This window comes from Dendropsophus ebraccatus, chromosome 2 (assembly GCF_027789765.1).
Source record: "Dendropsophus ebraccatus isolate aDenEbr1 chromosome 2, aDenEbr1.pat, whole genome shotgun sequence".
In the NCBI taxonomy this organism is placed as follows: Eukaryota; Metazoa; Chordata; class Amphibia; order Anura; family Hylidae; genus Dendropsophus; species Dendropsophus ebraccatus.
This window is the reverse complement of record NC_091455.1, coordinates 54,606,410-54,620,462: the sequence shown is the minus strand read 5'-3', so window position 1 is coordinate 54,620,462 and position 14,053 is coordinate 54,606,410.

Genomic DNA, 14,053 nt, shown 5'->3' with positions numbered 1-14,053 from the left:
GACTAAGGACAACAAAGAATTGCTCGGGCTCCGCATGGTCAGGTTCCTGCTGGTTAGCTGCATTCCCTCGTGCCATAACCATGACCTAACATCTGGCAGGCAGCTGCCCGGGATCTTACCCGGTACTACCATCTACCACTACTCTCAGCGGAGTGCCCAGCGCAAATATAGTGACTAATGCCAGAAAAATAACACAGCTCCTCCAGTGAGAAGCCTAAATCATACTTACATACCATACCTGATGCTGTGTCACATTTCAGTTGCCCCTTTCCGATCTGACTTGAACTGTACATACCTAAAGGGAAACTAACAGCAGGTCAGATGCATGTAACCTGCTGTTATGTCCCTAAGTGCATGTGGCGGTGAGTATGACCATAGTTTCCTTACCTTGATCCTCAGCACCATTTTCAGTCAAGTTGTTGTTTAATCCTCATACAAATTAGGAGGTTTGGTGCACTGGGGCGGAGCTACCACTCTCACTGCACCAATCCTCTTCTAACAAATATTTATCCAGCACTCTGCAGTGTTGAGCAATATTCATTAGGATCGGTGTACTCATGGTGCTAACCCCAGCCCCAGTGCACCAAAACTTGTCATTTGCATGAGGAATAAACTACAAATTTACTGAAAACGGTACTAAGGATTAAGGAAACTACCCTCATCCTCAACACTCTGTGTGCTATAGGGACATAACAGCAGGTTAGAGGCTGTAAATTCTGCTGACATTGACATAAATTAGATCTTATATTTCAGTTCCCTGAGATGGCATAACAAAGTCCTCTTTCACCTCTTGGCTATTTTCGTAATGATGCATTCTCCCTATAGGAGAATTAGTACCCCCTGGACCTACATCAATAAGCCTCTCACTAGTCAGACAACACCCTGCTCTGCACTGAAGAGGGACAACAACTCTGAAACAGCTGTCTGCAGATGGGAAGTCTTCTCTTTAGGAGAGATTATTTGGTTTGGCATAAAATTCCCACTCATTGTTCTAAGACTCCTAGATAGAGTGAGACACTGACTTGAAAGGACATCTCACTGTCTAAGAGGTGTGAGAGCTATTTTGCATTTCCATTCTTCCACCAAATTCCCATTGGAGCAGGAATGGCCTGTAAGTCTCCTTACTTCTTTATGACATACTTTCCTTAAAGGGCAACTCCAGTAAAAAAAACAACTGGTGTTAGAAAGTGCCAGAGATTTGTAATTTACTTCTATTAATCTCAAGTCTTCCAGTACTTATCAGCACTATCCAGTACTTAGAAATAATATACCTTGGACCCACGTAATTTGATCCAAAGTAAATGACACCTGCAAACTGTCTGAAACTTTTTGCAACAAAGTTCAGATGAGATTCACTATACATAATACAGGTAGCTTAGCTGCTCATGTGCTATATCCCCGCTTATATATAGCAATATACTAAATAACACAACATAAAGGCTGCAGTACTGTCTAGAAGTAAATTAATACACAAAAGACCAGCTGCATAGAATTCTACCCTCCTCCAATCAGTGTACATTAGTCTTCACTCAACACTAATGCTAGGGCCAAGGTTTACAAACAGAGCAGAGTGAAAATAGGTCTGAGATCAGTGTAAGTTATCAGAAGAAATACTAGGAAAAATAGTAAACTAAACATGCTTGCATTTGGCCTTGACCATAGCAGATGGCTATCTAAGACCTGTGAACTCAAACTCCACTGCTTACGTGGAATATTAGGTAATAAAACCAATACAGACTGTAGACAGGTGCCTATGCAATTCAGCATGTTCCCAGCTTCTTTTTCTTGGAAGAAATCTATACATTGAACATAAATGTAAAAAAAAAATTATACTTGTGAATTAAAATGAAGCTATCATTATGACACACTTTACACTTAAAGGGGTTATCCAGTGCTACAAAAACATGGCCACTTTCCCCTCTCTTGTCTCCAGATTGGGTGGGGTTTCAAACTCAGTTCCATTGAAGTGAATGGAGCTTAATTGCAAACCACACCTGAACTGGAGACAAAATAGGGGGGAAAGTGGCCATGTTTTTGTAGTGCTGGATAACCCCTTTAAGTAATCTACATCTTACTAAGTCGTAGATTTTGGTCAGCCAGCTAGACGCTCTCTAGCACTAGATAAAAAGCTCCAAGATGGGCTGAAATCAAAGGTCTGGCTATGGTGCTTCCACATGCATCAGAAAAGCAGCGGATTTCCCACAGCAGAAAGTCTGCAGTAGGTAAATGCAGAATGGAATATGTGCACCAAATAGATATCTGAGATTTCATCATTTTCTGTAAAAATAAGTGGCCGGGTGAAATTTTTTTAACTCATTTGATTGGGTTCTGTTTATCTTCTTTTAGGAGTTGTGTGAAAATTATATACAGTTTCAGGCTATGTTTACAAGCTGTATGAGACCGGCCGTTCCGTGACCTGGCCGGGTCACGGAACGGCCAGTCTCATTAAAGATCATCTTTAGCGCCGCAAAGTTCTGATGCCTGCCCACATCAGGACTCCCCACTGCACACTATGGAGCGTGCGGCCAGAGACGCTCGCTCCACAGTGTGCACTGACAGGGTTTTCTGCGGCCGCTATTTAATGAATGACATGTCAGTTTCTCACAGCGCCGCTAGGAATCCTGGCCGGAGTGGATACTATGGAGGGCACACGCCTCTTGGTGAATCCGGCCGGCTGGGCGCCCGAACCTGCGCCCGGCGTACTAAATCTACACCTGCTTCCAGCAGGTGTAAATCATGATAATTGGGGTGTGAGAGGAGGCCACACCTCCTCCCTGCCTTGTCACGCCCCCCAAAGCTCCCTCAGGCCGCACATCGGGCGAGCGGGGTGTACGGCAAGCGTACGCCAGGAAGAAGGGGCGAATCTGCACCTTCTCCCTGGCGTACACCTCAGGCATACGCTTCATAAATGTCCCCCTATGTGTATACACTCCGGACGGGATTCCATAGACGGTAATGTAATGTATATATATTCGTAATAATTGGCAATCGGCAACAACGGCCATAGTTTTATGAAAATATACATAGTGTGAACAAGGCCTGCGGATCCCTTACTATCGTTCTGAATAGGATTACATACTCGCGGCAGAATTTTCATCCTGCTGTGAGTATGTAAACGCTGTTTCCCTTAAACCACAGTAGCCCGTCTGGGGCTCCTGGCATCCTGACGTCCCACTCAGCCAATCAGTGGGTGCGGTGGGGCAGGGGAGCCCCTGAAGCAAGCCAGAGCATGGACTGGTAATGTATGCACTGAACCACTGCGGGTTAGGGGGCCAACGTTTACATACTTGCAGCAGGATCAAAATTCTGCTGCGTGTACATAATCCTATTCAGAATGACAGTACAGGAATCACAGCGGATTTAGCTGGGAACTCACAGTGTGAAATCTGTTATGTGTGAAGCTAGCCTTAGAGGTCAAATGCAGAAATAGAAAATTCTGAAGGGTTCACAAACTTTATGCATAACTGTGTGTACATATATATATATATATATATATATATATATATACACACAGTAATACCTCGGTTTTCAAACGTTTTTTGAATGTTTTTGCGAGTGTGGATGGTGGGTTGTACCTGGTGAGTTAAGCAGTGGTGAGGCTTCACATACAGTACAGTGCTGTATAAGACTGCTGGAGTGCATATACAGTACAGTAGTAGTACAGGCAGTGCACCACCATCTCCCATACATTACACTGCTGGGATGGAGGGACGCTATACAGTAAAGGATGGGTGAGGAGTTGGTGACTACTGTACTATAATTGCTGGTTCTGATGAACATTTCTTATGTTTAATGTCCTGTACAGTATATAGTGCTGTTCTGTACTGGGAAGACACTGCTTGGCTCAAACTGCCTTCCGGAACCAATTAAGTTCGAGAACCGAGGTACCACTGTGTATATATATATATATATATATATATATATATATATATATATATATGTGTGTGTGTGTGTTTGTGTAAATACACTTTTTCCAATCTACTGCAGATTGCAAAGACTAACCAAAAAATTAATCTTATTTGCAGACAATCATTTATTTGCAGTAATTCTGATTATATGATTATATAGATATAATTACCAGACACAGATATATGGAAGGTATGGAATAGATTTGGTGCAGAATAAGATATGCCATTTTGAAACATTTAATGAAGGGGGAAAAAAAAGGGTTAAAATACATTAGGTGATATTGGCAGGCAGCAAACTGTGCTGTAGCAACCAATGCCAAGCAGTCATGGCCAAGGCAAATAAGATTGTGGGATCAAGGAGAATAAATGGGCACCATGAGACTATTGATTTATATCTATACAAATGACCAGTTACACTGCACATGGATTACTGCCCTAATAACTAATAAGCATTTTACGTCAAATCTGACCCCTTTTTTTAGACTTGGTGAGGCTGGCATGAACAGGCAAAAAAAAAAAGTTTTTGTGAAAATAGGAGCTTGTGCAAAATTTTTCAACTTTTCTACAACAAACTGTAGGTGTAGGGGGTTGATAAATTAGGCAGTTTGTGAACATAGCCTTTCTGTGTTTTTAACCCACTCCTGGTTTTAGCTGAGAACCAAAATACTGAGCAAAAATACTGTGTGTGAACATAGCCTTAATTTGGAAGAGAGATGGCATAGGAATGATCTAATCAATTTGTATAAATGGCAAAACGAACAATATTGTAAATATTATTGTTATGAATAGTGGTGCACTCGGTCAGGAAAGAGACGGGGAAGACCCGGACAGTGCACCCTGCACTAGTCCCTGCCCACTCTTCCTCCTTACTTGCCACTATCAGTTCTGAGCAACTGTGGACAACCACAGTACCAGTCCTTAGCTTAGATGCAAGGGTCAGAAAAACCAAGGAATAGCACAGAAGAAATACAGAAACGCTTAGCTTGCTAGGAAAACTCATTAGCCAGCAAAGGGTTAAGACACTGGAGATATTTTAAATGATGTGAGGGATAAGGTCCAGGATTTGATTGGAGAAACCAAATGTCAATAACTGCTCAGTCTAAATAATCTGCAGCCCTGACTAGAGCTAGCATTAGACATTAGAAACCAGACGGGTGTGGTGGACCCTGTCCTTCACCACACAAGTGCTGAAATAAGGGTCCATTTACACAGAAAGATTATCTGACAGATTATCTGCCAAAGATTTGAAGCCACAGCCAGGAATGGATTTGAAAAGAGGAAAAATCTCAGGCTTTCCTTTATGACCAGATCTCTGTTTCTAGTCTGTCCCTGGCTTTGGCTTCAAATCTTTGGCAGATAATCGGTCAGATAATCTTTCTGTGTAAATGGACCCTAATGGTGGGTTAACACAGAGAGAATTATCTGACAGATTTTTGAGGCCAAAGCCAGGAACAGACTACAAACAGAGAACAGGTCATAAAGGAAAGATTGAGATTTCTCCTCTTTTCAAATCCATTCCTGGCTTTGGCTTTCAAAATCTGTCAGTTAATTCTCTGTGTGTAAACACACCATTAGACATTGATGAGACAAGACTCCGACAAATGCAAATAAAATACAGAATAAGTGCTGATTTATGGCCAAAAGCGCTAAGATCCCAACAGGCACAGTCATAACAAAAGTTAGCCAAATTTGCCAACTTCAGTGGTATCAATGGATTATCTAACTTGTATGGGGAGCTCCCTACAGGTGATGTGGAAGAAGAGAAGGATCAGATATGTTGGATTTCAATTGCCAATCCTTTTTTTCTCAAAAAGACAAGGGTCCTTTTACTCATACAGATATCTGACAGATTTTTGAAGCCAAAGCCAGAAATAAGTATAACAGAGAACAGGTCATAAAGAAAATACAAAGTTCTCCTCATTCCTGGCTTTGGCTTAAAAAATCTGTCAGATATGTGTGTGTGTGTGTGTGTGTGTGTGTGTGTGTGTGTGTGTGTGTGTAAAAGGACCCAAAATTACTGCCACCTCTTTAATCTTCATTGAGAACACATGGACATTAGGCACATGAGTGTGACAGATTGAGAGGGATAGCTGTTGACTGTATTTATTTTGGCTGACACCTATTGAAATGCATTGGAGCAGTAAGACTGGAATTCTCCTGTGTAATTTATAGAAAATCTTGGTTTACAGTGTCAAGAAATATTAAAAATAAAAAAACCAGCAAATATATAGTTAATGCTTGCCTAATGTATGTTGTCAATTTTGATTTAAATTTTGTAGTTCTAGTGGTCCGTTTAATGCCCCACTGTGCTGCTCATGTGTTTGCATTTCACTCGGAGTTGGTGGGTGGGCCCTTAGGTCTGTTAGTTTCCTCAGCTGCAGCAGGGTACAGGGGCATGTATGGCTGGTGGCCAATCAGCATTCATCTTCACTGGCCCAGCCTGTGCAAATCAGAGGGACAGCCGACATCACTTCCTTTTTTGCTGTTACTAAAGACCAAATGGCCTTAGTGACGAAGCCTTGACTGCAGTTTTACAGTTAAAGGGGTATTCTGGGGAAAATCAATAAATTAGCAATGGAAAGGGTTAAGCAAGGTTAACCCTTTCCTAATATACTTACCTGTCCTGTATTGGCTCCCCCAAGGAGATCTCCGCTCTGGTCACGTGGTTGTCCAGCCGCCGACCATCTTGTTTCCTGCAATGTCCCGGACTCTCTCTACTTCCGGTCCGATGGCGTCACCATACCCAGCCTGCGTCCAGCGCTACTTCTTAATAGCAGCAGAGCACTGAACCCTGATTGGCTGGCTAGCGTGTAGAAGCCAATCAGGGTTTAGTGCTCTGCATCCCCACCACACTCCATTGTGGGGGTCCCCTGGGCCTTCTGTATATTACCAGGGGTTGTGGGGGCTCAGTGCGGAGTTACATGGGCAGGGCCGGTGTCAGCACCCGCCCCTGTAGCACTACAGCTCTCTTGTGTGGCATCGCACATCACTCTGCAGGACTCCCCCAACCCCCCCCCCCCCTGGGGTGTCAGCAATGCCGACCCTGAGTCCCGGGAGGGGCGGGCGGCATGACTTCATTCATAGCCACCAGACACCCAGAGCAATGTTGCCCGCCGCATCCCTTCCCCTCCCGGGACTCAGGGTCGGCATCACTGACAACTGGGGGGGGGGGGCGGGTTGGTGCAGGGAGAGTCCTGCAGAGTGATGTCGGATGCCACACAACAGCACCTCGCTGGGACCCCTCACAGTGACCTGCTGCACTGTGAGGGGTCCTGACGCCGGCCATTGTAACTGTGCTGTTGTGTGGCATCCGACATCACTCTGCAGGACTCTTCCCTGCCCATAGAACTCCACACTCGGCCCACAGAACCCCCTGGTAATTTACAGAAGGCCCAGGGGACCCCTACTATGGAACGTGGTGAGGATGCAGAGCACTAAACCCTGATTGGCTGCTACACGCTAGCCAGCCAATCAGGGTTCAGTGCTCTGCTACTATTAAGAAGGAGTGCTGGACGCAGGCTGGGTATGGTGACGTCATCGGACTGGAAGTAGATAGAGTCCGGGACGTTGCAGGAAACAAGATGGTCGGAGGCTGGATGATCACGTGACCGGACCGGAGATCTCCTTAGGGGGCCAATGCTGGACAGGTAAGGATATTAGGAAAGGGTTAACTTTGCTTAAGCCTTTCCATTGCTAATTTATTGATTTTCCCCGGAATACCCCTTTAAGTGGCAAACCTAGTATCACCTTCCCTGTCATTTCTAATGTCTGACTAACTTCTCCACACAAACTCCACTTCTCCAGTGAGGTGATTGTTGGGGCCCCAATGACCTATCACATAGCACTTATCCTCTAAATAGAATGTAACTGTTGATTTAAGGTAAAAGTTATATGATTTCGGTTTCAAAATTTTCGTTATGATATTTAATACAGTCAATGGCTATTTAGTATTTTCAGTAGTTTGTCTGCAGCATTGCAGGTAAAGTTTTATGAAAGTTAACATAAAAGGAGAAGTCCCACAAACATAAAATATTACAGACAGGCAGGGGTTTGCAAAATACTTACCCACCCCTGTGCCCCAGTAGCGCTGCCTTACCGATCTCTGACAGCCACCGGCCTCCTGCAGCTCCACTGTCAAATACTCGGCTTATGGATTGCCTGCTCAGCCATTCAGTGAGTAGGGAGGGACACCACTGCAGTCACTGCCGGTTAAGCAGGCAATTTTCAGCGGGACCATGACATTGCAGGAGCCAGACCATAATACACTAGGAAGCCGGCCAAAAATTACATCTGGTGGCTGTCCAAGAGAGACACTCCTGGGACAAGGGGATAGGTAAGTACATTTTCTATTATGTTCCTGCACCCCCTGCCTGTGTTTTTTTTTTGTATTTTCATGGGACTTCTCCTTTAATGCTGTGTTGTAAGGATTATAAGTGATTACGGTTTTGTAATCAGTTATCACTGAGCGAAGCTGTTTCTTTCTGCTAGGAGCATACCGGTTTCTTTTTATATGCTCATATCAAATCTGTTTCATCATCCTTGAAAAAAGTTCACATTTGCCCAAGGCTTCATGCAAGGCTAAATAAAACGTCACAGATTGATCTGCAGTTTCAGATAAGTGTCTACCAATACAGTGAAATACAGAAATACAAATAGCAGATTGAGGGTCACATCAAAGATTGTTCTGCTGGCAGACACCATAACCTGTTGTCAATAAACAGTTCAACATTTTTATTTGTATTGCAAAAGTTCCAGTTGGCAAATAATTCTATAAGATTCTTTTATTACCAAAATAATTTGCTACCATAAATATAACTGGGCAAGCAACATTTACAGCCAATGTAATACAGCGATCATTTAAGGACATTGTTCATACAACAAACATTCAAAATTTTTCTTGAAAATGATTCGGACCATTTGCCCCCTGTGTAAGTGGTGGTGCATATAAGACAATAGGAGCAGATTCATTATGGCTGTGGCCAGCGTATATTGTCAAAAAGTGTACTACCATCCGGATGATCGTCACTTCAGATGCGGGCCATCTAAAGTGACGATCATCCGGATGGTAGTACAGTACCGGCCGGGATAAACTTCAGTAACACCAGCCATTCTGTGACCCAGCTGGGTCACAAAACAGCCGGTGTTATACGTAATGTGAACATGGCCTCATAGTAAATGCATCTAAATAGAAAGGTCGCAAAAAAAGGCAAAAACTAATTAACCTGGTACTGACTATATGTAGGCCTGCACCATTTTTTTGAAAAGTTGCAAATGATAAATTGGGTGCAAATCCCAGATTACACAAATTTTTTAATGAATACTCAAAACAGGCAGATTTAAATAAAAAATATTCACCTGTGGAATACTGGTACATGAAAAGAACTTAAACTAAAAATGGGCGAAAAATTCAATTATTCTCCTAAAAATAGGCGCAAAGCCCTTCATAAATTTCCCCTATTGTGTGAACATAGTCTAAAAAAATGCTTTAAAAGTTTTTAATGTGTCTCTTTCATTTGCCAAAACTAAGATATTTCAAAAGTTTTTTTCGGCTATGGTCTTGTTAATCGGACCCCCAAGATCATTGGAATAAGCCAGGAGAAGCATGCAGCCATCTCTGTCTCAAAAGATGGCCTACATAGACTTACAATGGAGCTCAACCCCTGAGACAAGATTTTAGCAAGCGAGGGAATGAAGCGTACAGCTAAGCTCTTTTCCCGACCTGTTCTCATGATCATGGGGGTCTAAACACCCAGTCCACTGCTGATCAAAACTTTTGATATATTTTGTGACTTGGAACTTCCCTTTAGCTATGGTATAAAGTAGACCACATAATATCAACTACTTTGATGCCACAGTCACAATTGACCATGGCATCTAGAGGGTTAATCCACTAGGATAAGTTGGATCAGGGCTTTGTGTATATTATAGCCAGCTCCCATTGCTGACTGTGTGGGCTTAGCCCCAGAGCCTAAGCCATGTGACCACTGTAAATGTCGCACACTTCTTGATAACTACCATCCTATTACTCTGTAGGCCAGAAAAAGGTAAAACAGAACCAATCGCCTCCTCAAAAGCAGTCAGCTGTCATGATTCCCGATTAGGAACTACTCCACAGATCTTTACACCTTTTTGGTGGTGACTGCCAAGTTAACTACAAAGGCCATATAGGAGCCAAAAGGGAGTAAGAAAAGGGTGGGGGATTCCGAATTAAATAAAAATCAGATGAATCAGTGAGGCAATGGCTTCACATATGACGGCTCATATCAATAAATGTATGGATAGAACTCAGTCTTCATTACCAAGTGCAACAGTAGTTAATGTTGGTTAATGAAAATATAGAAAAAGTCATTGACATTTAGACCACATTATAAGCTGTACTTTTACTACATATACAAAGCCGAATATAGAGGGACTTTTGCCTGATGAGATACTAAAGGGTTATTAAAGGGCATTGTCAGAACAAATGTTACGTAGGGAAAAAGATGAGGCATTTCAAAAGTGGGCTAGGGACTTAGCTGATGAACACTTACCTGAAGGAATACTGCAGGGCCTCAAAGGTAATGATCAATGAACAATGGCGAGAGATGTACTTCAAAATAATTCACTGGGCCACCTATGCCTATGACGTATACTATGCAAATGCCCCTGCTCATTACTTGCGTACATGAGAGAGCTAATCTTCTACATGGCTTATGGTCATGCCCGGAAGCTACAAAAGTGTGGACTGAGGCTTTTGCATATGCTAAGAGGGTCTGGAAGGTCTCTTTACCATTTACTCCCCAAACAGCAGTATTTCATATCCTTACACCAGACACATTAGACCTAGACTTAAATCACACTCCAGTCCTCATTATTCACACGTTCCTTTTAGTGGTCAAGAAATGCTTACTCCGTCACTGGTTGGTAGCCACCACACCCACTATGAGGGAAATTATGGACACTATGTCCCATATACTTCATATGGACCATATAAAAACCGAAAGACATAAAGAAAAGGGGACGAAGAATTTATTTAGAAAATGGAGGGTCTTTATTGAACAGCAATTTACACCTGTAGAAATAGAACAACTAATGATGACTTTTAGATATACGGAGTGGTACAACAAGGAGGCGCTAAAAAACACATTGGGCAAACTACAACTACCTGATAGAAGGCCAACTTGATGGACACTTTCTCGGGACGAGAGGGGAAGGGAGTGTGTGTGTGGGGGGGGGGGAGGGGGGGGGGTTTCTGGAAGAGGTACTGAGTTTTGGGTAGGAAAAATTTATAGTGGATTATTGTATTATTTTCAAATGATGCTGGTTCTGTATCCCTGTCGGGCAGAGACTGGACTCTGTACTTTAGGCAACCAATGCCAACCTGTATTTACATTTCTACATTTCTGTCCCTCTGCTTTCTTATGTGGCCTCCTGAAGGGCACGATGCCCTTTGTACCTCTATTTGTATGATATGGCATCAATTCTGTCTCTTAACAATAAAAAAAAAGGGCATTGTCAGGGAACAAAAAAAAAGGGCATTGTCAGGATCATATAAAGGAATATACCCTACAGGACTGAGTCCTGCTGCAACATGGCAGAGATGATAGGAAACACTGAGTATAGCATAGGCAAGACAGGCTGTGGCCTAGGTAGCCTTCTAGAAGCACACAGAGGTATGGTAGGTTTGAGCAATAATCCATCTTGGGCGCAACCCTTCCTCCTGGCAAACTAGCAGTATTGCTTACAGTTCTCTGGGCCCAGATTAGAAAGCATAATAAATATTAGTATGTTCATTTTTGCAATGTACAAGCATAGCACACCACTTAAAGGGGTTTTCCAATTTAAAAATACTTCCCCACGATCCACAGGAAGTATGAGATTGTGGGGGGCCGACCTTAGTGCCACCTTTGTTATGACCCAAGCTCCATTCATTTTCTTTGTAGCCGCTGGAAAGAGTTGAGTGCTGTACTCGTGTCTCGAATCAGGAGCCTAGTTACCAATCGAGAGACCTCTGATGGGCACTGAGGTCGGACCCCCCGCAGTCTCATACTGTGGATAGGGGATAAGTATTTTTAAGTCGAAAAACCCCTTTCAAGAGATGGTAACCACCAAGCCATTGTGCCTCTGTGTCAAATAGACAAATACATTTCAATTATTTACACTATAAAGGGTCCAGTTACTTATGCTGAATGTCCCAGAGAGTTTCTAGCAACCTAGAGTATGTTTATGGATCATATGGTAGATTAGCAAGGACAGATGGGTAGCTATAGAACTGCAGAAAAAGATCACACAGCATCTGGTTGCAGTCTTTTACCATGGAGATATACTGTATAGGTCTATAGTAACTGTACATGTGTATTTAAGACTATTTGCCTAGTAAATAATTTTTATTTTATTTTAGGTGTATTTGAACAATATAAAAATACAGTAGTTGAGAAAATGGACATTCCTTTTAGGGTACTAGATATGACCATATCTCATCTAGATTGTATGACTGACACAAGACACTTATCACCGATTATAGTGAAGTATTTGGATTGGATTCTTCTATATCCCTATGCTTTGTACATCTGATGGACTGATAGTAGCAAATTTTTATCTCCCCAACTTAGAGGGCTCTGGAGGGCACTTTTCTGCTCCAAATTACATGAACATTTCACAGCTGGCACCTCAGATGATGGGCTTACCATTTATTAAATAAAACTTTTTAGTACAAAAAGTCTATGAGCCAATGCACACAACCAATAATACCACAGTCCATGCATTCACTGGGACCCTGGACTGCAAAAGGGCTTCATAGAATTGATCGCCTTCAGAGGTGCATGGTCCATGATTAGAGGCGGCACATCTGTCAGACCCTGGCAATCACGGACCGTGCATTATGGTCTCACCCACGGCCATGTGGACAAGGCCTAAGAGGTGTTTATAAAGTTCTCCCCTGAAGACATTTTTTTTTTTTACATATGGAGGCACTGCATTGTGATACACATACTCCTATTGATACAATATGCTTGGCTGCTACAGAATAGTCTAAGGACATGTTCAGACATGGCAAAACAGTGGCCGTTCTGTCACACAGCCATGTCACAGAACAGCCGCTGTTTGAGATGTTGAACCCAGCCGATACTTCAGTATCAGCCAGGTATACATCACTTCATCTTAATTGAAATGCGGGCACATTCGGGTGTGTTCGTACTCCAATTAGCTATACCACACAATGTAAAGTATGGCCGAGAGTCGTACTTTACATTGTCTGCACAGTCTATTTTGTGCTGCAGACTTGGGTCTCTCGTTGCCTGCATCTCAGACTTCAAGGATGCTCAGCCTAACTCACTCTTCCTCCATTTCTCCATAGCTCCAGCAGTAGCCAGCACACGAGGACGCGCCTCCATCAGGCACCCTCGCACAGAGGGTAGATGTCTCAGCATCTCTGAGACCTCACAGCAGACTCAGTGCACGCTCCACAGCTCATCACTCTGCAGGAGAAAAACTATCTGTATCAAACTAACTACATCTGTTTACTAACACCATCTGGGAACTGAGATTGCTGGTTACTTATCTATTACAGCTCGTAATAATACTATACAGTTGATCATACTGTAAAGGCAGAAAACAACTAACACACAAGACCAGACACAAATCTGGATAAAGTGACTACAACTTGTCCACCAGACGTATCTCTATACATACAACGGTGATCCCCTACAACAGACTTGGGAGCACCCACAATATTCATCTGTAAATTCAATTTTTCCTGGATCAGACTGAGACATGTATCAAGGCATATCCCATTGATACTCCAACACTCTTCCTACTCCCTGAGGAACTTGTCGCCATAGAACAAGGGAAACGCGTTAAATTCAATTTTTCCTGGATCAGACTGAGACATGTATCAAGGCATATCCCATTTATACTCCAACACTCTTCCTACTCGCTGAGGAACTTGTCGCCATAGAACAAGGGAAACGCGTTGGTTTAACGGAAGAAGGGATATCAGAACCACGACAAAAAAACATCTACACCTGCCTTTTATATGCTACACACTTTGTATATTACCGTATTACCAGACACAGTGACAACTGACATCTGTAACGGGAAAGACCTACACAACCCTAGCACAGGGTCAGTCCCTCCTGTTGTTTGGGGACGCCTAAACCAGGGGGTCC